General features: G+C 45.0%; 1 protein-coding gene across 1 annotated transcript in view; it reads right to left on the reverse strand.

The window, feature by feature from the left end:
• The window catches only part of BACH2 (BTB domain and CNC homolog 2), a 182,479-nt gene extending 170,895 nt beyond the window's left edge, over nucleotides 1-11,584 (reverse strand). The window contains exon 1 of the mRNA XM_058802322.1: nucleotides 11,546-11,584. The gene's annotated coding sequence lies outside the window, so the exon portion shown is untranslated. The remainder of the gene's footprint in view (nucleotides 1-11,545) is intronic.
• Between the last annotated feature and the right edge of the window lie 6,456 nt (nucleotides 11,585-18,040).

Below are 18,040 nucleotides of genomic sequence, written 5' to 3' on the forward strand. Positions count from 1 at the left end.
TTTCTGGGCTTCAGCACATACAAGATCTCAGGCACCTGGTCATCCCTCCTTCACGCCACAATCTCTGACTAGCTAAAGAAAGCAGCTGTGCCAGGTGTTACCAAGTAGAGCTATAAATCCTACAGCCTTCTCAGCCCCATCCAGGTGACCTGCAACCTGAAGTGCCAAATCCAGCAATTAAGCTATCCCTCAAACCCTGCACAGTCCCAGGAAAGCTGATCTCCTCCAACATCAGCTCAGCACTCCGGGTCTGTGGCCCAGCATTTGGAGCAATAGGCTGGGAGCAAAGACATTTCTCACAGTTCTGCTTTACTCATAGTCCAACAAAAGGGCACTAACTTTCATCTCTGGACGGATTACTACTTTACAAACAAAAAAACACCAAGCAAATCCCAAACCACCTTCAGGTGGTGAATCACCCATTGCTTGAGTCACACATGCACAGAGTGCACCAAACTCAACTGAGAGCTGCACCACCGACCTCAGCCTTTGTTCTTCTCTGCCTGCTCACCCCACCTTCACCCCAAAACTAGCAAGGAACTTCTTCACAATGCTCTGAAGGTTTAAATCAGAAATATGCAAGCAATGATAGTGTGGGCATAGACGTCCCAGAACGCAGAGGGGGGAGGGTGGATTGCATTAACTAACATTGCTAATGCTGGAAAATGTGCAGGTAACCAGGAGGGGCAAATCCCAAAGGCTGGTGATCAAATAAGCATCCCTGGTATGGCTGTTTGTCCAAAGCTTCACCAAACTATTGAAACATACTGAGGTGCAAAGTAAAACTGGAAGGGAAAACCTTTCAGAAGCCCTAATTCTTCACACTGGAACATGGTTACCAGGATATTTTTTTACATGGAATGGAACTGGATTCTAGGAATGGATCTTCTACCTTTTCCTCAAGACCAAATCAAGTTTTTATTCTGACAACAGCTGAGCACAACGGAACTCTGCTATAGCCCCATCATGCTACAGACCCTATAACCAAAGGTTATTCTTTCCTCTCTATCAGCCTTTGCTTTGCTTATTTACAGAACTGTGGCATCAGGAAACCCTAAAACCACCTGTACCAAAGGACAATCATAGGGAAGACAACTTCACTGCAAGAAGCAGACTGCAAGTGGGGGGGAAGGACAACAGGCACTTGGGGAAGGAACAAGGAAATGTGTGGGGCCAAGCAAACCACTTCTGGCATTCATGTTTACCACTGCCCTACCCTTCTGCACATGCACACCCTCTCCAGAGCACTCAAGTCCCATCTGCACTTTGAATTCCTTTGCTGCTCAGTGTAATAGTCAGCTCTTTCGTGTCATTTTAGAGCAGACTGCAAAGACTTCGCTCCTATAAAGTTCTCCTACGACATTACTGACCTTGTGGCTCTTTACGCTACTCCAGTCTTTATAAGAAAGAAAAAAGTAGTAATGTTCTCAAGTGATTCAATCAAGTACTGTGTTCATCTTCAGAAATAACTGGCATCATTTTGAAATCAAAATATCTGCCCCACTGATATAGAAAGACTTCATAGCTGGAAGTTCTATACAGATAACACTTAACAGAGCAGTATTTTTTTTCTACCGAAACTCATCATGAAAAGCACCAGAAATATTTGTAGCAGGCAGCTAATAACAATTACTACTTTCCTTGCAAGCTATTTTCACTAAATTAGCCTTGATAGCATCACAATTTGTTGAGGTAGGAAACAACAGAAATTAACAAGCCATGGCAATCTTGGGAGGGAAAAAGAACTATGCAGGCAGCATTTACCCCTTGAAAGTAGTACTTGGGAAGAAAAACAAGAAGCATTACACTGGTTAAATAACATGTGGGTCTTTTGTACTTGTGCACTCCATTTGCAACCCTGTGTTTTGCTTTAGTAACTGGGGCTAGACAAAACAACTGGACTGTAGCTGTACAACACTGCATGTCAGACCTTTACTTTGATCTTACAAAATGGGAAAATTTTTCAGAGAAAGTTTAGAGATGCTCTGAATGATACTCACAGCTTTTTAAGCTTGGAATTTGCTGGTTGGTGCATTAAGCATTACTCACTTTCTGAACAAAGTGGAAAGTTAACACAAATTGGCAGATGACTAACTGTCCAAGAAAGAGATTACTGAATGAATCACTGACTCTACTTTTAGTCTAATAATAAGACAAATGAAGAGGACCAAGAAGGGGAAAAAGACAAACAAAAAAATTTCCTTGCAAAGTGTTCAAATTTGCATTGCCCATGAATTTCCAGCTATGACAAACTATGCATACATTTCATAATTTACCATGAGTTTTACATTGGGGTTAGCTTACCGGCATGCCCCATGATTACTTCACAGCCTCACTTAATTTGGGTTTCTGTAAGAACTCAGCTCCACACTTTCCCTTGGTACACATTTAATAAGTTACAGGAACAAATTAAGGGATTGGAAATTAAGTTAAATTGTTGAGTTGAGTCACAAGCACTTGGCAGGGTAAAGAACACACAAAAGTACCTCAGGCACAGCAGATACCTGAAGCTGATCTGAAGCAGAATTTTTGTTTCCCAGCTCAAGAAGAGAACCTAACAAAAGGTTCCATTTTCATTTTTGCTACCCAGGGTCTGGTAAAAAGTTTGCCTAATGCACAACCAGCATTCAGCTTTGCAGAAATCATCCCAGGGTGCTGCTCAAGAACACAGGAAAGGGGCAGCAGTGCTGTCCCCCTCCCAAACAACAGCCACCCAGCCCCAGCAGCCTGGTGGGGTGAAGCTACAGACAGCAAATCTAGGAGATCTGGGTTTGCCCCTCAGCAACCTGCACACCCACTGCTCCTCCCTGACTTTCCCACATTAGCCCAGCTGCTCTTTGGACTTGTGGTCTTACTCATCAAATTGCCTGGGAAAATTAGCCAGGGTTAAGAAAATGGTAAAGTGATGTGTACTAGGTCGAAAAGCTGAATCAGCTCAGCAAAGCACAACAAGCAGATGGCCAAGCAGGACCTCATGCTCCCACCCAGTGGCACAAGGCACTACCAGCTCTCAATTTCACCCTCTCATTTTGAAGGATGACATTAGACTGACTCCCTCCCTCACCTGAGTAAATTCAAGTCACTCGGGTCATCTGCTGAACCTGTTACTCAACATTGCTCACCATCATCCCCAGAGTGATAAAAGGTTGTGAGAAGACCCAAGAGTTTAGGAATGCAGCCACATGGTTCAAAAAATTCTCCATAGTTAGCAAGTCTGCTCATTCTCAAGTAAACATCCTCAAGAGCTCATCACATCTGGGAGATCAGTGACATGACCTGGTTGCATGAGGCCAGAAGCCAGAATCAGGCAGGAATTAGAACAGCTGTTGCAGAATCACAGCATAGCTTGGCTTGGAAGGACTTTCTGGATCATCTAGTTCCAAACCCCCTGTCATGGGTAGGGATGCCTTCCAGTGGCCCAGGTTGCTCTAAGTTCCATCCAACTTGGCCTTGAACACTTCCAGGTTTGGGGCATCCACAACTTCTCTGGGCAACCTGTTCCAGTACCTCACTATCCTCACAGTAAAAATTTCTTTCCAACATCTAATTTAAACCTACCCTCTTCCAGTTATTTGAATATTTTCAGGAGATAGTACTTCTGCATTTTGTTAACACTGAAGACTCATTTGATTGAGTTCGGCTTTCCTCTAACTATTTCTTCAATTGTTTGTTGCACATACAACCTGGAAATATATCCCTAACCTCTGATGGGCAAGGAAGCAAGTTCCTACAGCCAAGCTACAGGTTAGGCTAGGCACAGGCTGCTACTGGTTTTCTGCAGAGCCACCACATTGCCAGAGCAAGACAAGAACAATCTTCAGGAGATGGGGCATGATGCAGTGACAGTGCACTTTGGAGACCAGATGTCCCATGGCCAGCTCTAAGCCTTTTAACAAGTTTTGGTTTAATTTGATGCATTATCCAAGTTCTTGACAGACTCCACAGCAAATGTAACATGCACCAAACTAACCCTACACACAGAGTAATTTCCTGCCAATTTAGTTCTCAGGGTTGGCCCACTGTGGGATGAGACAGGTGCCAGGGCAAGCAAAGGCAAGGAGAGAAGATGCCAAGCAGAATCACAGCCCCAAATTTGGCAGCAACACTATCATCTGCCCTTCACAGGTCCTGCCCTCAGTGATTTTGGACACAAATCCCATTTCAGAGTCAAGAGCCCAAAACATCAGTGAGATCTAGACCCATTATTCATTTGCCATGATCCAACCTTCACGGCACTTCTGATGGCAGGGTTTTCTAAAGACATGCCAAACTCAGAGTGCTGAACCTGTGTCCTCGAACTCTGAATGACCACTGACACCTTATTTTGCAGGCTTTACCGATTATTCTTCTGTGAACTTCAGTAAGAACTGTCCCTAAATAAATCCCTTAAGTTGGAATTTGGCCTTTTATGCTATATCCATCTGAAAATAATAAAACCTGCCTTGTTGTTGCCATGTAATGAACAACTGGATTTCCACATGTTGCAAAGTTTAATTTCCACAGGCTTCTGTACCTCTATTTTTAGTGCACTTCTCCCAGTACGAGGCTACAAGATAAAGATTCTCCATCAGAGTCTGGTCACACAAGAAACTGACAAATACATCCAAGGTATTTCAGCACAACCAAAACCAACTACATTAATATATATAAATATTTAGTGGCAAAAAATGCCCGCTGACAATGTGGAAGCTCACACTCTGCTTTTAAAATAGAATAAGAAGAAACAAAGAACCATCATATCCTTATAAGGATTAACTTACTAGTATAAATATTGCAACAACAGAGAAAGTTAACATGGCGGCTTCATAAATGTGGGAATTTTCACTCCAACAGGGAAGGAAATACTAGCACTGCCTCATGTACAGCCTTTAAACCTTGTAACAACACAGGCAACTTGAAAACAGATAGCAACACTAAATATTAATGCAGCAGATCAGGAGCCACTGATTGGACTAAAATTCAAAGTACAACACCTTGAAAAAAATAATTAAAATTTTATATACTGTAACACCATGAAGGGCATGGTCTGCTTACATGAAAACAAAATAACCTCGCAACCTACAAGTAACACTTTCAAACAAAAAGCAGAATGTGCTAGAGGTTACTCCATTGAACAAAGCGCAGAATCTTTACAAAAAGGTAAACAGCTAAAAGTATTTGAAAACTATTACTTTTTAAGAGAGAGAGAAAAATAAAATCATTTAACAGATCACTTTCTGATTTGCACTTTTCTCAGTATCACTTTCAGTACTGGAAGATGCGCGCTTCCTTCCAGGTAGTGACAGACACATCCTACAGTTGTCATTTATGTTTCAACTCCTATTTTCTGTTTATCTTCCTCTCCACATCCTCTAACCCCCAACCAAAACAGCAACACAGGTCACTCGTCAGCCTTACTGTGCCTCTCCTGACCAGACTGGAGAAGGGGTAGAGAACAGCACCTCAGCAAGATGAGGTAGTGTGCCAAGCCTTCCCCCAGTCGACACAAATACTTTATATTTTCCAGATCTCTGACATCAAGGCTAAGCATCGGCAATACTCTACAGTCAAATGTAAATCATTAAAAGAAGACAGGAGAGGGGAAGACTTTTGCACTGCAAGCAGTGGTATAAGTAGGTTTTCTTTGGAGGGTACAAGATCTTTCACTGCTGCATAGCAAATCACTAAATCTCCCAAAAGTTAAAAAAAAAAATCCCAAAGTAATATTTTCCAACCTTTCACTAAGAGTAGGGGCGAAAACCACACGTTTTAAAGGTCTTCCACAGTTTTATTATTAGAAGTAGAAACCCTACTGATACTGATGAGTCATTTGTATTGGCAGAAACCAAGAACACCCATTTTCTTCATGTGTTATAAAGCTCTCAGTGTGGTTTTCTATTAATTACTGGTCTAAGTAGTTGACTAAAAACAAAACAAGTGATATGAACTCACCTTGTTTTTAAACCCTGCTCTATAGCAGCTGATTTTCTTTATCACACTTTCAAAGACTGCTTATTTTTCACCCCATTCCACAAGAAGAAGAAAAATACACAAAAGACAACTACAAATCTAAACTCCCTCACAGTAAATCCAGAACTGCAGATGGCTAATTCACACCACTTCTGCAAAGGCTTTTGTGATCAGCTAAAAAAGAAAGAAGAAAGGAGGGAAGAAAAACACCCAAAAACCACAACAAGAAGATCAGTTAAAAATCATCAGTCAGCAGCAGCTATCATTTTAGAATCCTTATGAGTAATCAGAATAGAGTCTGTAAATAAAGAAGCAGTTGTACAAGAGCGTGAGCAGATGAAGGAATCCTTTCATGCCAGCAGCCAGTGAAATTGCCACACATGAGGTAAAAATGAGACTAAGAAATAGCAAAATTTTGAAAATTAAAGACAGCTAAAACCGGTTTTTTTAAAGTTTAATCATAATTCCTTGCTGGCTTTAAAGAAGATTTATGCCATAAAAAGGGGTGGAGGGCAGGAGACTCCACAGCACAGCTTGCATTTGGAAAGGAAAAACACAATTCTAGGCTAGACTTGCCATATCCAAATTTGAAACTATGCTCAGGGGGAATTTTGGGTAACACCCCAGTCACAAAAAAAATACAAAAAACCCAAACAAACCCAAACCCTATGTAAACAAAAAAAACCCCAACACCAACAAAAACACCTAAACCCCAGAGGCTGAGCTTGCATATCAGCAGCATCAGAACGCACTTGGGGCACAACCTCTGCAGCGGCACAATGAACTTCCACTCTACCCGCGGCACCTAGAGGAATGGCAGCCTGGCACAGTGACAGTGTGTTTTGATGTTGCTGGGGAAGAAAACCACAGCAAAGCAGTGACCGGAGAACCGAAAATAACCTTTGAACAGCGGCTCGGCACTGCCGGTCCGTGTGCCCGCGCCTCCCATTGTGGATGGTTTACAGCCAGGGCAGCTCCGAGCTGCACCAGACACGTGAGTCAGCAAGAGCGGCTCGTAGCGAACTGCTGACACGTTCAATTGCACCCGCACACACACCGAACACACCTACCCGCCAAATAAAAAGCAGCCTGCATGCAAATCGGGCTGAAGGAACACCTCCACACCTACAGTTCCTGTTTTCCTAGTTCAGGTTAAAATTTTAAAGCGATCACTCAAGAAAGAAGGAAAAAAAAAAAGGAAAAAAAAGTACTCAGTGAATGTCAGCTATAATAAGTAGCTGTGATTAAGTCGCAGGGGTCATTTTGTTGATTTAAGCTGCTTTTCCTCTTTTCAAAAAACAAAATTGCTGCTCCACAGCCCAGAAGCCCCGCGTGGTGACAGGCAGCAAATAGTTCCTGTTTTTCTTAGTGGGGAGACTCCTTTTGAACCTGTGCACCAAACCCCATCTACCCATCACAGCCCGGCTGATTTGGTTTCAACATTCAGGAGGAGAAAAGAAAAAAAAAAAAAGCTTCAAGCTTCTGTTTCAGCTCTTACTAGGGATAAACTGGAAATTCCCTTGCTTTTTGTTCCTAATAGCCTTTCAAACATCTTGTTCAGCTGAGACAGCAGAGACAGTTGTATGCAAATGATAGGTCTCAGGAATAAATCTGGGAGGATCTGACCATTTCAGGTCACCCTTTCAAAGTAAAAAGAAGAAAAAGGCATAGCTCAGGTCCCCGTGTCTCTTGCCCCTGCAACCACCACCTGCACCACGTCCTCCTCCTCCGTCTCCTTTGAGGCACTGAATCCGAAATGTCCCGGCTGGCTCTGGGGGCAGGTTTGCACCAGCAGGTGTAAACAGCAAAGGGGGAGCAGACACAGAAGTCAGCGAGGGCTGAGGGGGTACACACAGGAGCTGCGATTCAGCCCCCACTGTTTCAGGACTTTTACAGACAGTTTTTTTCAAGCTCAACAGGGACACATCTATTGATCTGCTGAGATGCCAGTGCAGCACAGGTGGTGTTCTTCAGATTGTTGCTGCGGCTCCTTCTGCATGAAGATCAATACCATCGAGCAGAGGAGTCTTCTGAGCCCAATTTTTGACAGATCAAAGTTCTGCCACACATGTAAACTTTTAGCATAAGGGCTTTCCCCAACTTATTCCCTCGTTCCTTTTCTTTAGCCTGTTCTGAACATGTGCTTGCTCTTTGATCATTAGTTCTAGTAACTCACAAGATGCAAGTCCATCATTGGTCATAGAGGCAGCATTTGTACACATTCCTCTGCTTGCCTGCTTTAAAATTGTAATTCATAGTCTAAGAGTGGCATAGTATGCAGTGCTCTTTTCAATCCACTACAAAGATGTTTCTGCCTATCTAAAAAGAAAGATGAGCACATTGCAACTCAGCTGGCTATATTCATACATTCTACATCTTCTTGATGCAAGCTTCAAATAAATGTGGAATATTCAGACAGCTGCCAAGGTTAGTATCGTTTGGCTGAATTTAAAGGCATGATGACCATTTTTTGTAACAACCTGAATGAGTACTTTGAGCACTATTCCGGAAATCCTGCAGGAGTTACTGGGAGTAGAACTCCACTGTCCATTCATCTACGACAACAAAATCATTTGGGCACCTGCTCAAATATCAGCAAAGAACTGCAGTATCAGAACAACACTTTTTACACATTCTTTTAAAGCATTCTGTAGTCTGCAGGAACACTGAAAGCAGCAGGAGTAACTCAGAGAAAGCATGAAGTTTAAACCTGAATTTTCTTCAGCACATCAATGGAATGAGTGTATTTTCCCTAACAGCTCAACTCAGAAAACCCTTATATACAAGCATCACACCCAAAATGAACTGAGCTGGAAATTCAGACCCAGAGGTGAAAGAAGCATGCATGCTTTCAAATTTAAGCCAGACCTGCTCAACACTGCAGGTACATTCTTAGAGTAAACTAAGAAACCATTCACAAAGTATTCCTTTGAGTAAAAAGGCATACACATTTTGATTTGAATATATAAACCATGTTCATAGCACTTAGATTAAAACCACAAGAGACACTGTTCATGTCACACAATAAATACTATTCAATTTTACCAAGTTTATTACATAAAAACGCCATTACTACTGAAAAGATTATTTTGCATATGTTAATGTTACACATCTCATTTTTCAGCTTAGTGCCATAAACCTCTCTTTGCTATGGTCCGAGAAGTCTCTTTATCTGTGCATATGTGACACCCTACCCAAAAAAGAATGTCACAGGTGTCACAGGCACACAATGAAAAAACATCTATTTCTATTCTTAAAAAAAAACCCCAAACACTGATTTTTTTTTTTACACTAACCCTTTAGAGAAAACCTAAAATAACTGGCAATCACACTGCAGCCTCATTAAGAAAAAAATGGCACATCAGCCTGAAAAATCAAGCAACAAAAGTTTTAAAATAAGCAAAGGGGAGCAACTTCTGTCACATATTCCACACTACACATCATCTACACAGGGTTTTATTTTCAGCTCTCTTTGTCTTTTACTGTGCACTTGCAGAAAGAGATATGTACGATTTCTATCTATTATGGAGACTTTACTATTTCAATGAGTATCTAAAGACTTCTCCAATGTCAAAGATTTACCAAAATCTCCTTATAAACTCAGGTTTTATGCCTAACTTCCCTTCCTGCCCAACACAAAAGAGCAAACAGCCAATGTTTTCTTGCTGTAAAATGAATGACTGAAAGGCAAGAGGAAAAGAGACTAAGGCATCCCACCTACATCACCAGAGCAATCTGCCAGCATGCACATTACCACCAACAGATGCTCCAGATGTGCCTCTGGGTCAGAAAAAGACCAGGAGTACCTGTCCTAGAACTGTTTCCCAGAGTGAGATACCTGAGCATAAACAATTGCTGTTGATTAGCAGATCTGTCAGCATGTGCATTAGTCATCTATTCACTGCCTGCATCTTCCCCATCTACTCTCCACAATGGTAAAAGTTTAAAAAAATTTTAGCTGTTCAACCTCAAGTCTCAAAGCAGAGTTGCCCAGCACTGCACACTCTGCTCCTCTGGAGCATTTCTCAAAAGATCCCTAAATATCTTGAGAACCATCCTATCTCCAGAATCACTGGGGACCTTTCCTGCCCGCTTGGCAGCTCTGTGCTGGCGTACATCTGTTTGAGCGGCTCGCCCGGCGATACAGAGGAAACTAACAAGACAACTAGACCTATGATCCTGATTTTTCAGTTCTCTACTTTTCCAATTAGTCACGGCTTCCTTCCATTCCTTGTAGAGCACCTTCAGAGCAGCCTTTGAAGCTGAAGGGTCAAATGTGAAAAGCAATGCTGAAAACTCAGGTTCAGTACACTGCAGGGAAGTACAACGCCGATCCATTTTGCTGCACAGCTGCCCAGATCCCAGTGACAGGGGCAGGAGGGTGGACACAAAAGGCAACAAGGCTTTTAAAAGAGCAAACCCGCATGTGAGGTGGAATTTTATTTCTATTTGTCAGAGGTAGAGCTCCTAGAACACTGGTTTAAAGCTGTTGTCTATGGGGCGGTTGCAGCAAAAACCTAAGACACCACCTTATCGTTTTACTGTGCCCATCTCATCTCAGCAGTTATCTCAAATTTCACTATTTACATACCTGAAAAAGTCAATTTACCCAAGCATCACCACCCTCCCCGAACTGCAGAGCATTCCACCAGCTACAGCAGAATCTCAGACAATTCCCAGCTCAAAAAAAAAAAAAAAAAAGCAACAAAAACCCAACTTGTTTTCAGCTCGAGGCTCATAAGAAAAAAAATAAAATATGCACAAGTTTAGGGACAGTTCCAAAGTCTCTGAAAACAGGCTTTCATCACGAAAACACTGACACGGCTTCAACAAGAGCAAACAGGAACGCTGTAATTTCCCAGTCTCTCCAACATCTTAAGGAGTATTTCTAATCAGATGTCGTCCCTGCCTCACGTTTATCAGTAAAGACCGAAACCCGGGGTTTACTCCGGAGCTTCAACAACAAGGGCACTATGATCTCACGGCAACTGAAGCGATTTCAGCAAGACACCCGCTGCACGACCAAAATAGCCCGCTCCACAAAAGGAGAGGCACGGTTTCACACTCAGCCTCTTTCATGACAGCCAGCGGCTCCGCGGCGCGCTGCCGCCGTGCCCGCACGCCGCGCCTCAGCGATCCCGGCACTCCCGTGCCCGGAGTTCGCCCCGCTCCGAACCCGCGGCACCGGGGGGCGCGCTGCCCCGGGAGGCTGCAGGTGCCCGCGGCGGCGGAGGGGCGGCCCGGGCACCCCCGGGGCTCCGCGGCAGCGCGGAGGGGAGCGGCAGAGCACGGACGGACGGACGGACACACGCGCGCCCGCCGCGCACTCCCCGTTACGCAACGCGCGTATTTCCCACTTTAAGGAATAAGCGCCGAGCGCGCCTGCACAGCCCGCGGAGCTCCGGGGGCGGGGGTGCAGGCCCCCGCCTGACCCCGCGCAACAGCTGCTGCGCCTGGGAGGAGGAGGAGAATGAGGATGAGGAGGGGAGAAGCCACGCTGCCCCCCGCACGGCCGGCCTCCCCCCAAAGTTCGCCCCCCTGCCGCCCGCTCCCCGTCCCCGGCGGGGCTGCCGAGCCGCGGAACAGGCGCACTCACCTCGCCTCCGCGCAACTTTCGGGGGTCGCCCCTGTCGCTGCAGCCTGGGCGGGAGCGGGGGGAGGCAGCGGGGCGGGGTGCAGCGGGCCCGGGGCTGGGGGGGCTGTTACGGCTGAGGAGGTTTGGGGAAGGGGGAGGTTGCTCTTGTTGTTGCTGCTGCTGTTGTTTCGGAAATTCTTATTAGTATTTCTCTGCGGTCAGAAACCTGCACCCTCCCCCCCCCAAATGAAAAAAAAAAACCCCGACCCAGACGATCATCACATGGCGATTGCTTTGAACCAGCTGTTTCCAGAGCCAAAGTCTTGCGGAGAAAAATAAAGGGGGAAGGGAGGGAAGGAGGGGAGGGCTGGCAGGGGGGCCGGAGGAGGAGAGAAAGCCGCAGCGGAGGGAGGGCGGGTGGAGAGAGGGCGGGCGGGGGGGGGGAGGGGAGGGGGAGCAGCACCGCGGCGGCTGTGTCGCTGCCGGAGCGGCACCCGGGGCCGGCGGCGGTGGCAGCCCGGCCGGTGAAGGCGGAGGAGAGAAGGCGGCGCTGCTGTGCTGCTGCTGCCGCGGCCGCTGCTGCTGCCCGGCTCTGCCGCCCGCCGCCGCCTCCCGCGCCCCGGCCCAGCGCCGCCCCCGCCCCTCAATCGCTACATTGTTGACATTCGCAGGCTGACGTCACCCTCCCCGCCCCGCCGCGCGCTCCATTCACAACAACGCTACGCCAGCGGCGCAGTGCCCGCCGCCGCGCCTACGCCCGCCGCGGCCCCTCCGCGCGGGGAGCGGCGTACGGCCGCTCCGAGAATAGCCGCGGCGCTCCGCCCGCCCCGCCCCTCCGCGAGCGGCCAGCGCATGCGCGGCACGGGCTCGCTCCCTCCCTCGCGGCAGTGTGTATGTGTGTGTGTGTGTGTGTGTGTGTGTGTGTGTGTGTGCGCGCGCGAGAAGGAGGTGCGTGCGTGCGTGCGCGCGTGCCGCCAGACCCCGCGCCGGGGCTCGCGCCGGCGGCCGCGGGGGGCTCTGGGAGACGTAGTCCGCCGCGAGGGGCCGCCATGGCGGCGGGGGCGGCCTGAGGGGGCCCCGCTACGGCGGCTGTGGCGGTGGGGAGGCGCCGGGCAGGGTGCGACGGGCAGGGCAAAGAGCACCCACCCCGGTCAGTCCTGGCTGCCAGCGGGGCCGCCTCGGTGTCGATGCCTGCGTTATTTTGCGCGCTCCGCCCCCCCGGAGAAACCTCATCGTACTTATAGTGGCGACCGCAAGCGCCCAGCAGTCATGAGTCAGCCGTGCCCAGCATCGCACGGGGAGGTGAGCGCTCCGGGACTGAAAACAAAAACACAACCCCGACAAGTGCTCCCGACGCGCGAGCGCTGATTGTTCTGTTCTTCACCTCCCCTCGGGGGGGTGTGTATGTGCGTCTGTCTGTGTGTGTGTGAAGCGCCCGAATCCGAGCCCCTTCCCCACCCCGAGGCTTGGCGCCATGGTTCCTTTTGCCAAGTGGAGAGCTGTGATTCCTGCAAATTATCCCGGTGCCGGCAGCCAGTGCTTCTGAGCGAGACCCCAAATGTCAATGGACATGAAATGCACTTGGGAGAACCGGTAAATGAATAAGCCGCATTCTGCAAGCCCGAGTTACTCAGCCGGGCTCGGACGGAAAAACATAAAGATGAAAGACAGCTGATAAAAAGGAAAGTTGGGGAATAAATGATTCACAATAGGGGCCGTGAGTGAGATTATCTCTGGAGACATCTCTAATTAAAGGGCGTTGGATAACTAGAGGGTTACATTTTCCTGGGTCAGTGATCTTGAAAAAGAAATTGCAGTTGCAGTAAATGTCAATAAAGAATGATGGTGACCTACTGCTAACAAAAGCACGTTCAGTAATTAACATGTGCATGTTTGTTGTTTTTTCTGCGTTTGTCAGTTTTCGTTGTACATTTTCATCCTCTGTTTCCCCCTTTCACTACAGCCAGATTATATACTGTGTTTTCTGTATCTTTTAGACAGGAGCCATTCCTGTGAAGTTTTCTCAGTGATGTCTTCTGAAATTGCATCAGCTACCTGCATGTTTCAAAGTCTGCTCAACTCCAGAAAACTATGTTGTCAACCTAGATTCAACCCTTTGTGTGTCAGGGCAAGCATATAGTCACTTTTCAAAAATGTGATTCTCCCAGTTTGCATTTTGCACTATTGTCCACTTGTGTAAAGTGGAAAGCCTTCAGTTCCTCACAGCATTTTTGCCCCTATTCTTCCTAGCTACATGTAGCTGCAGAATAGCACCCCACTGGAGATGTTGACTCATAAACTTCACTTTCCCTTTCCAAGTAATGTTCATATGAAGCCTTGCTCACCAGTGCCATTTAGGTTCTGCAGACGTATATGGTGTAAAGCACACAAAAAGTCCCACAGGGTGAAGGAGACTCATCGTGTTTATACACCAGCAGGGCTGAGTCTTCGTGTTGCCTTGTTTTTCCCTGAGACACAAAAATAATTTTGTATTGGCACGGGAGATAAAAATACTATAATGAGAAGGACAGAGAGATAAAAATAAGCCATGCAGCATTTGTAATGCTTTAGTTAGCATGCTACCTGCCCCTGCATTCAGAGTGCACCTATTCTGTTATTTACAGCACACTACAGGAGATACAGCTCCAGGTAGTCAAAGCCATCCAAACTGGAAACAAAGCACACCGTGTGTGCTCTGCCCATAGCACAGTGATTGCCATTTATCTTATTGGCTGATGCTTTAGAATAAATGCTACCATTTGGCTAAAAGGAGGAGTAATGTGAGAATGTCCCTTCTGGGTTTTATTGTTCAATCTATGCTGTGATAAAATTTTGCAGTGGCTTCAGTGTGAATCAGGTCATGCTTGTGCAGGACAGAGATACCAGTACAGAGTGAAAGAAGGTAGAGCTAAGCAGGGGCGCTGCCCAGAGGCTTTTTGAAAACTCACCAAGGAGCTCTATGCAGCTTTTGGTACCCAAATGCTATTAATCATTTTTTGTGATCAACTCATAATTCAAAGCAGAGTTCACATTCCCGTAAGTCACTCAGATCATGATTTTGTTATGGCTGTTGTATCTCCATGTAACAGTAGAAAACTGAGGAAAAGCTGACAGTTGTTTTCCAAATACAGAAGGAATATTATGTTAACCAAAAGGAATATTATACTAACCAAATGAAGCCTACAGTTTCAAAATGCTATTTTAGATCACATATTTTACATTTTAATGCTTTGGCTTTCCAATTCATTCCCAAACTGCTTATATTTCAGCAACAAATCTGGTCTGATACTGTTTCCATTGCAATCAACTATCTTCATGCCTAAATTTTTGTATATGTAACTATTTCTGGACCACTTTTCTTGCAGTGCAGCCAAACATATATTCCAGACAAATATGAGTTATTTGAAGAGGTGTCATGTATGGTGTCTCAAAACAATACCCAGTTTGTCAAGCAATAACAACAAAATAAGGTAAGAATGAAGGTGAAGAGGTACAATTTAGAAGTTGACCCAAGAATACTTTAAGAGATAACCTGCCATGAATGCTGCAACTCATCCTCCAGAAAAGGCTGCATGCACACATTCAACAACATGTGTTGGCTCAGAGCTATGGGCAAATTTCCTGGTTGCATGTTACCTTTACTAACATATTAATTAGGTGGTTTCTCCACACTGCCATGACTTCATCTCTTTCAGGAGGTCTGCCTGGTTGAGCTTATGGCACTTGACCTACTTTTCAATGGTTCCTTTTTGGATAGCACAAAACTTTCCAGAGTAACTGAATTATGAATGTATATTTCAATCATATTTCATATGTAAATTTAAAAGATTTTAAAGTGAATCCAATACTGTAAAACATGTCCCAACATCCCTTTCTGAGATCTCATTTGCATATCAATCTTGTAACTTGAATAGTCTTAATAGTGCCACTTGTTGGAGAGCTCTGTGTATTGCAAAGTATTTCAGTCACGTATTTATAAAAACAAATGTCTTTTTCCTAGTGAGAGGCAATTCCTAATTTAAAGTGCTATGGAAAGACAAGTACTGCAGTCTTGGCTTCAACCACGCTGACTCAAAGACTATGAATGAGCAACACGTTAGTGGGTCTTATGCAATTTGATCTTTACAATGGTAATGAAGGAGTGAAAAGGGAAAAATAAGGACAAATTTTGCAAGTTTTAATTCAGGAAGTTGTCATTTCCTTCCGAAGCACATTTTGCCCTGCAGCATTTGGGTTGAAAAATACCAGTTTTCCTGTGTAAACCCTGGTCCTGTGCTGAGATCTAAGTCATTATTGGTAATTATGCACATATTCTTCTGTGTTATGCAGGTAGATTTAATGACATTGCATCATTTTCTTCTCCGTGATTAAGAAATTCACAGTTGATTATTGATTATACTAAAGGCACCACATGTCTTTTCACAAGCAGGTCCTAACACACCCCAGGTGCATTACATTTCCTGGAGCTCTGACAGTACTAACAGCACACCCTGAGTCAGTGACAGTGACAGCTACGAAGGAGACATTGTCATGGTGTGCCATATCAAAGATCCACAGTGTAGCGTCTCCGGAGCAAGGCTTGACATCACATCAAAAGCTCCACAAAGGAGCATTTGTCATGCACAGAGCTTCAGATCCCTGGCATGGCATTTTGAGAATCTGGTGAGATACAATATTGGAATTATATTGAAGTATCAGCATTGTTGCTGGGACTAAAGTTACAGTGTCAGGAAGCAAGGCAGGAAAACACGGCAGGAGCTGACCTTTAAAAAAAATTGATGCAGGTAACATAATAAAAAAGGAATATAAGGAACTCTTTGTATGTCAAGAAACAGAGGGCCAGGAATCACTAAGGTTTACACACTATTTCCAAAAAGTATTTTGTGGTCACTAAGTGGATTCACTGTTTTACATCTTTTTCCAAAAAAAAAAAAAAAAAAAAAAAAAAAAAAAAAAAAAAAAAAAAAGAGATGTAAACCATTCACATCGCCTGCTTGCTGGGGTCACCCAACTTAGGTTTGACATGGTTTAATTTGGCAAAAGTAGTTGCAACACCTATGCTAGACAGGTAGGATGAATGAGCTAAACATTATTCTTTCCAATGGTTTTGCAGGAGATGAGAATTTGTTAGCCCCAAAGCAAACACAGCCTTAGCAGCCTGCTGGTGCTTTGAAGTTAAGTTGAGTGAAAAGCAGCATAAATACAGCCCCCAGCAAGTCCTGGAGATGGCTAGCCAGGTTAGGCTTTGTCCTTCCTCATTTTGTTTTAAGTCAGTGCCATCTTCTGAGAATTTCCTCAACTCTTTTACTGCATTTAGCTTTTTTTTTACTCAGTGTGCTCATTATTATTTACAAATTGTGAGTTACTTTCTAGAATTTGCATTTAGAATAGTATTTTAAAATATAACATATAACTTCTTTTTTAAAGAGTTCTGAAGGTCAAGTCTGTCAAATTCCATGATTTCGCAGGTCAGGGTGATCCCAGAGTGTGTTTCTAAAAGCAAGAGCATCTGAAATTACTTATTTAAATCTTGGTTCACATGTTCTCCTATCACTAAGAATCAGCACAGTCAAATGGTTTGAGGGCAGTTGTAGGCAAAACCTTGTTTTTGCTCAGCTTGTAATCCATCTTTTCAACAACACGTGGCCTTTAGAGTTATTGTATTAAGAGTATAGAAATCTGGGAGAAATTAAGCCCCCTTGCTTTCCAGCTAGCCCTGAGATCAGAGGGGCTGGGTGGGGCTGAGCTTTATTTCTGTTTACAACTAATTTGACACTGTAAGTCCATTTGCATTCATTAAGATCCCAGATGCACAGATAGTCTGGGTTACACTGTAGGTCTAGTCTCCTTCACAATCACAGATTCACAAATAGTGCAGTGTGCAATTCAGCACCGTCAGTTTGGTCACGTTCAGCAGGAACTTTCACAAACACAGATTTACAAATAGTGCTGTTTATTGGAGCAACATCTTATAGATTCTCTCTGGATTGCTGGTGATAAGTTCACTAGACCTGCAAAATACTAGCATGTAGCACTATGTACAAATGTTCCAGAGTATGCTCTGATGCAGTCAGAGGTCTAAATCTTACCAAAAATGTGTCACTGGCTTTGGGGAAGAGAGAGGAGCAAGTCCATTGACTTGTCTGCAATGTGAGAGATTTACAATGCTGGTTCCACTTTGGGGGAGACATGGAGGCAGTCAAATATTCTATTAGTGCTGTCATAAGTGGGGAAGGGGGTAACCCCTTCATATGTAAATGGACAATTCCAGAGAGGGTACAAAGACTCTGGGTCTTGTGCAAGGCCAGCACAGAACCATGGCACCTTGCCACCACTCCCTCTCCCACCTGGCCAATTGGTAAGGGTCATCCATCCTCCTGATAACTTACTGCCCCATCAGCAGACCATCATGTCCATGGTAATTCCTTCACCACTGTCTCATGGAAATCCCTTCACCATACCAGTTATGGCATAGCTCATGGCTGTAGGCCTCATTCCTAACCGAGTTGTCCAGAA

This window comes from Ammospiza caudacuta, chromosome 3 (genome assembly GCF_027887145.1).
Source record: "Ammospiza caudacuta isolate bAmmCau1 chromosome 3, bAmmCau1.pri, whole genome shotgun sequence".
In the NCBI taxonomy this organism is placed as follows: domain Eukaryota; kingdom Metazoa; phylum Chordata; class Aves; order Passeriformes; family Passerellidae; genus Ammospiza; species Ammospiza caudacuta.